Genomic DNA, 6771 nt, shown 5'->3' on the forward strand with positions numbered 1-6771 from the left:
TCAGATTCAAGAGTTCAGGTCTGCATGAATTAAGCTCAATAGTAAGGCGATGTGCGTTCAAAACATCTGATGCACACTCAGACTATAGTAACGGAAGTGCAGGTTTTCAACAAAGAGGGGGGCATCTGATGGAATTCCCACTGGCATCCTTCTCGTTTTATGGAATTTGACCAGCTGTTCATCCAGGTCAGCATCTGATTGGAAGCAATGACACTGGTGGAACCAGGGATGCTAGGCCTGAAGGATTCTTAAAAATGCCCAGCAGAGCCCTGTGAAGGCTGCCAAGAGTCAGTGGTGGGGAAGGAAAGGCCAGGGCCTGGGAGGCAGAAGACAGAGCCTGGCATCCTGGGACAGGCCCAGGAAAGGCAAGGGGCCTGGTCATTGCCCATGGGCCACTGATCTCCATCAGTGCAAGTCAGGGGCCGCGTGTGTGAGTCAGGCCCTCCCGCTCCTCAACCGTCTCCCCCAGAGACCTGCAGTGACAGTGTACGCCAGGCCACAAGTGGAGAAAGATCTGCTGCATTGGGCTCCAGGGGCACCCAGGGAAGTGTAGCCCTCATCAGAGGAAGATTTCTCAGGAGCACAGGGGCCCCTTTAACACCTTGAGTTCTCTAGGACCCTGTCCCCCCGCCCCTCAACACGCACACTCCATAGAGTCACTGTGTGCTGAAGCATGTGAAGTCTGGAGTGTGCAGCTGCACAGCCAGGCCCCTGCCCCCTGGCTGGGGGAGAACTTTGCCTCGGGTCTTTGAAGGGACCTGATGTCCCAGCTGCACTGAAACCCCAGCCTCAGTTCGAGGCCATGAAATTTTAAACCACCTCCTACGACACCTCAGTTTTCTTATCTCTCAATTGGGTTTAATGAAAGGTAACCCAAAGACCAATGCAAGAAGACAGAGAGATGGTGCGTGTAAGCTCCCAACATGACATTCACGAGGTGATGCTTCTCCCTTGTCCGCAGGAAGGGCTCACACCTGAGGAGTGACCGTGCTGGGGGGTGGCCTGTAGCAGGAAGGAGGCAGCTTTTGCCAATTTACCGTTCTTCTCAGCTTGTCACTCGGGGTCTACTTTTCGCCAGCCCTTCTCCTGTGCCTTTCTCTCCAGATACCCAGGGGAGGGGAGCCGTGCCTGTATCAGGGGGAACCCAAGGGGCCGCTCATCCTGTCCACAGGCCAAGGCCCAGCAAGGTGGGACTGTACCTGGCAGACCTCCTATGAGATAACTCCAGACTTGGGGAAGTCACAAGCCCCACCGCGCAGAGGTGGTCACGCTTAGGGCTGGGAAGACCTGTGTTTTAACAACTTCCAGATGATTCTCACTTGCTGGAGACCCTAGAGTCTGAAGCTCTCTGGCCAGGGGAAGCCCCAGGTCTCTCTCCCAGCACGGATGGTGGACATCCCGCCAGGCTCCCTGGATCTGCAGCCCCGCCCACCTGCCCACATCCCTCCCTGGCACATGGCCGGCCAGGCACCTCCCAGGCCTCTGGTCTCGGCACTGCTGGTCTCTTCCATGATTTATGGCTGTGACTCCCACACACACTCCAGCAACAAGAGAACCCGGCGCACCATTCACAAATTAAATTCAGCCCTCCTCTCCTCCCAGGTAATGGGCCCATCTGATGATAGAAGAGCTTATAAACAGCTATCGTCAAATTAATCTCGATGTCAGAGAAATAATAGCAGCTGTAAATAAGACGGAGTGTGCCCGGCTCGCCAGCTTGTTAGGGCACTTTATAAAGCAGGGCAGCACCATTAATACCACATGGTCTAATTCCCCCGCCATCTGCACGCTGAGGCTGAGCACCGGCCAAGGAGTCTCCCAGGGGTCAGGACCACCACCCAGGGCGGCAGGTGGAAACCCCAGCAGAGCGGGATTTGCTGGCCACCTCCTAGACCCACGGCTTCTTCCATCCCTGCCCAAACTGCCCTCATAAGCACAGCCGGGGTTCTCAGGGTTGGGGGGCTGCCAGCCATGCTCAGGCCTCCGCATACCCCTCACGGGGCCTCCTCCCACCTGAGTACCCTTCCCTGTTTCGCCATCCACTGACAGGGACCTCGGCCTTCGACCGCAGCCCGAGGCCCACCTCCCCCACACAGCCCCCGAGGCCACACAGCATCGCAAAGCAGCTGCGCCATGTTTGCGGCACCCATCAGCAGGCGCTGGGGCGGAGACCGCGACAAGTCAGCGGCCCCTCTCTCCGTAGCCCGCACAGCCTCTGCCCTTCTTGGGCTGCAGTGAGAGCGATGGAAACAGCAGAGCCCTCAGGGCGGTGGGAACGGGGGCCACCGGCTCTGGTGGGACAGGCAGGCATGGTCAGGCCTGGTGGTGTTCCCCCGGCTAAAGTCTCTGGGAAGATTAATTGTATGAATTCAGTGATGCTGTCCAGCTCATGGGGCTCAAGAGACCTCTCAATGAAAAGAAGGGGAAGCGGACACTGAAGTCGTGTCTCCAGGGACAGCATGTGTGGGTATCACGGTGCTACTGCGCGTACTCACGGGTGTGAGCAGCAAGCGGCTGTGTGCGCCTGTTGTCACCTGTGTGTGTGACTGTGTAACGCGCTGTGTGTACAGATATTTACGCGTGTCGATGAGTGGACATGCTGACGCCACGCGGGTGTGCGGCTGTGTGCAACTATGGAAATGTGCATGATTCGGGGACTGTGTACAGACAGACGTGTGCTGGGCTGAGCATCCAGTGCGCAACCGTGTGCACGCCAAGGGCTAGAGGGGTCGTGTGCAGTGTGTCTAACGTAGCTGTGGACTCACAGGCGGCTAGGGAGAAAGCCCACCCCAAGGAACCTGGTGTGTATCTGTGCTGTGCTGAGTCGCTTCGGTTGTGTCCGACTCTTTGTGACCCCATGGACTGTAGTCTATCAGGCTCCTCTGTCCATGGGATTCTCCAGGCAAGGATACTGGAGTGGGCTGCCATGCCCTCCTCCAGAGGATCTTCCCGACCCAGGAGTCGAACCCGCGTCTCCTGCGGCTGCTGCATCGCAGGCTGATTCTTTACTGCTGAGCCACCCGGGAAACCAAGGAACCCGGGCAAAGTCATAAACATACAAAGGGGCAGAAAGTCCTGAGCAGACAGGGGCCTCAGCACAGCGCTTAACTCATCCCGGACACACCAGAGCTGCGCATGGACAGTGTGCCCTTCATTCCTGACAAAGGCCAGTCAGCCACTGGCAATGCTGATCAACAAGCAACATGCTGTGACAACAATCAGGAGTGACAAGGGCCCAGCTACCCCACAGGACATTGGCCTCTTCTCCCGTCCCCTCTGCAGTCCCCTGCTCCCCAGCCCGCCCTGTGCCCTGCAACACTCTGCCCGCAACACTCTGCCCCTACCTCTGGTCTAGTTCAACCCCATGCATCCTCCAAGACTGTGCCCAGCCCAAGCTCCCCCTGAAAGAGCACTCAGCCCACACCTTGAACCATACTTTCTTGTTTGTTCACGTGTCGGTTTCCCACGGGACTACCTTTCTTTAGGGCAGTTAAAGTGCTTGGGAGAATACCAGGCACAGAGCAAGTACTACGTGAGCATTTGCTGATGCTCGTGTTATTGTTATTATCCCCATGTCTCCAGTGCCTGGCAGAGTGCCTGGTCCAACTCAGACACACATCTGTTAGGTCAGCTTAACAAATCCATGATCAGATCCGAGCTTCGTTATAACCAGTTGCAAGGGTTACCAGAATTGTTCCCATCTTACAGATGAGAACACTGAGACTCGGAGAAGTTTTTTTTTTTCCCCCTACCCTTTGTTTCCTTTACCAAATACAAAATGCCTCCTAGAAGCAGTCAGGGGATCCTGTACATGGCAACAACCTAGCAGGTAGCCATGTATAACAATGAGTGTAGCCCCACGCTCTGTGCCAGGCGTCACGGTGGATATACTCCATCCACCATCTCACCTGTCACTCAGCCTGGCAGGTAAGATTGAGTACCCAATTTGGCAGGGAGCAGAACCCATGCTCGAGAGGGTTACCCACTTTAGAGGAGGTCACAAGCCCTTGGCTCCCTCCTGGCAGCTTCCCCACTCAGCGTGGCCCTCCCAGAAATGACACGTTGACCCATGGGAGCACTCAGGCAGTCCAGCTGGGCAGAGAGGCAGGAGGGGACAGAGGATTACCAGGGAAATGGCTGGGGCTGGGGAACAGCAGGGAAGATGGGGACTGGCATGGGTAGGATGACAATGAAATGAGAGGGCTCAATGCTTCAAAAAAGAAAAAGAAAAATCAGGCAAGGTGACAGCCCCCGGACTCTGAACATTCACCTCTTGGATCAGCTCTGGGCCTCTGTGGGAGGGGGCAGGGTGCAGACTGACCTGAGAGGTTCCCAGGCAGCAAGCTGCAGATCACTCCCTGCTCCAGGAACCAGCTCCAGTTCTGCCTCCTCCAAGAGGCCCTCCTGACTTTGCCAGGCCCCCGTGACTTCCCAGCTGAGGCACCAATGCTGGCCAGCGGCCTCCAGGCTGGGTCACACTTTCCGGCCAGCATGACCGTCAGCCTGGCCCTCAGTGTAGCCTAATCTGTGCATTCTCCACCCAACTCCAGGGGTCCTCAGGGGTCTCCGCAGCCAGGCTGCAGGCCAGATCCTATCTGTGCCTCAGCTGCCCACAGCCCGGAGTAGATTCTCAGTAACTGCTTCTCCAAGAAAGCTGAGACATGCCCTTCCTTGCCTGTTCCCTGTGCACTCCTTTTGGGCCCCTGAGATTGTTCCAGTAAGAGAGGAACCGAGAATGAACATCTTTTTCTAAGCACTTCCCAGAGGTTTGCCTGTCTTGTTACTTTACATGTATCAAAACTTTCTTTCATCCTCACCTCCCCAGGACAATGGTATTGATAACAATTATCTCCCCTTTTTTCTAAGGAAGAGACTGGGGCTCAGAGAGGTCCAAAGTCACCTGCAGTAGGTGCCAGGACGGACTTAGCGAGTCCCCCAAGAGGTGGGCGCTTCCTGCTGAGAAGTGGGGGATGGGGACAGAGGCAGGTCTCTGACCTCACCTACCCCCACCCTCTTGTGCCTCTGGCTCCTCTTTCCTCCACCCCTCTCTTGGGGGTGGTGTGGGCTGGTGAGGGCCCTCGAGGGTGGGATGGGGATAGGCTGGGGAAAGGCCATCCCAGGTTCCTCTCTGGGCTCCTGGACCACCTTTGCCATCACACTCCCCGCTCACCTGCTCAGGTGAGGGCTGATGGCTGTAGCTCCCTTTACCCACCCCTCCCCACCACCACCCCCATGACATCTCTTCACCTCATCCCTCCCTCAGCCCCATCCCTCCTGGTGGGGAGAAGGCTGGATTCCTCAGGTTCCAGGGGGACCAGGCTCCCTCTTGGGGGCCCTTACTCCCTACTCTGCCCCTGCCCCAACTCCGGCTCTGGCTCTGTGGCTGCCCTGCTTCCCGACAACCCTGCTCAGGAGCCTGAGCTTCTCCCAGCCAGAAACAGGAAGATGAGAGCTGCCAGCCACCCCCACCGCCCAGGCCCAGCTTCCCTAGACCAGCCGACTGGGCCCCTCTTCATGCCCTACACCCCTTGTGCTCCAAAGGATGTGAGTCCACCAAAGGTGAAACCAAGACTGGACCAACCCACATGGTGTCTAGGAGGGGCTCTGGCCACCTCTGACTGCACTGGGGCCAAGGCTCTGTCCAGCTGCCTCTCTGGGGTCCCTCCCTGAGTACCAAGTTGGATACTGGGCCTAGTTGTAACACCAGTACCAAGTTGGGTCCTGGTACTGGGAGCAGGGGTGACTGGTAGTTCGAGGGGCCTTGCAGGAGGGAACCGCCCTGCGGACCCAGGTCTTCCCGTCCCTGCTTCACTTGCCCCAGAGTTGAACTTCTCCGCGCAGCTTGGCAGGGCCAGGCTAGTGGAAGAAGAGCCCCGCCCAGGCCAGCTCCCACTCCAGAGAACAGCATGGAGACAGAGGGCCCCCTGGAAGAGCCACCCTTTGGCTTAAGGAAGGCAGGTGTCGGCAGCCCTGGACCAAGGGATACGTTCGCCCCGTCAGCATCCAGAGTTCGGGAGCAGAACTAATTGTCCTAGGAGGGGGTGGTCCTGGGAACAGGCGCCACAGAGGGGCCCACGGGCTATGGGGAGGGGAGTGCCCTGGAGGCACTGGCCGCTGGGGGAGGTGAGCTGGAGCCCAGCAAGCAGGCTGTGGGGGGAGGCGAAGCCCTGGGAGGGCTTTCGCCCCCTTGCCTCCCACTCGGCAGCCCCCAGAGAAACAGCAGCAGCTGTTCCAAGCTTCCCCGCCCTTCCTCGAGACAGGTGTTGGCTGAATTCTCACTTCCTCCCAGCCTCAGAAAGCGCCTCCACCCGCTCTCCACCCGGCAGGCCGGTGCTGAGTCAGCAGCGCCTCTTCCTCTCCTCCACTCGGGGAGACCAGCCCCGCCAGAGTGGCAGAGCCCTTCTGCTGAGGTCACCTGCGGGAGGGCTGGCTGACCCCCGCTCCCCTGCAGTGGCACACCTCAGGAAAGGAGGCCCCGGGGAAGCTCTTGCTGAGGAGCCAAAAGGGAGCCTCAGCCCCAGGAGGCAGGAGGGACCCGAGGCTCAGGACCCTGCGCTCGCTGGCTGCCTGCGGAGTCACTGCTGCGGCCGGCGGAAGGGCGGAGCCTCTCTACTGAGCTCCGAGGCACGGCTGCTGCCCAGCGAACGGGCCAAAAGACAATGGAAGTGTAAGTGACTCTCATCCAGAGGAAATCACCATTTTTTTACAGCAGGAAGGGGCAGTTAGGCCAATTATCTCCTCTGGCAAGTTGGACGTGCAGACCCAGAGCAG

The sequence above is a fragment of the Oryx dammah genome, unplaced genomic scaffold (genome assembly GCF_014754425.2).
Source record: "Oryx dammah isolate SB20612 unplaced genomic scaffold, SCBI_Odam_1.1 HiC_scaffold_22, whole genome shotgun sequence".
Classification (NCBI taxonomy): domain Eukaryota; kingdom Metazoa; phylum Chordata; class Mammalia; order Artiodactyla; family Bovidae; genus Oryx; species Oryx dammah.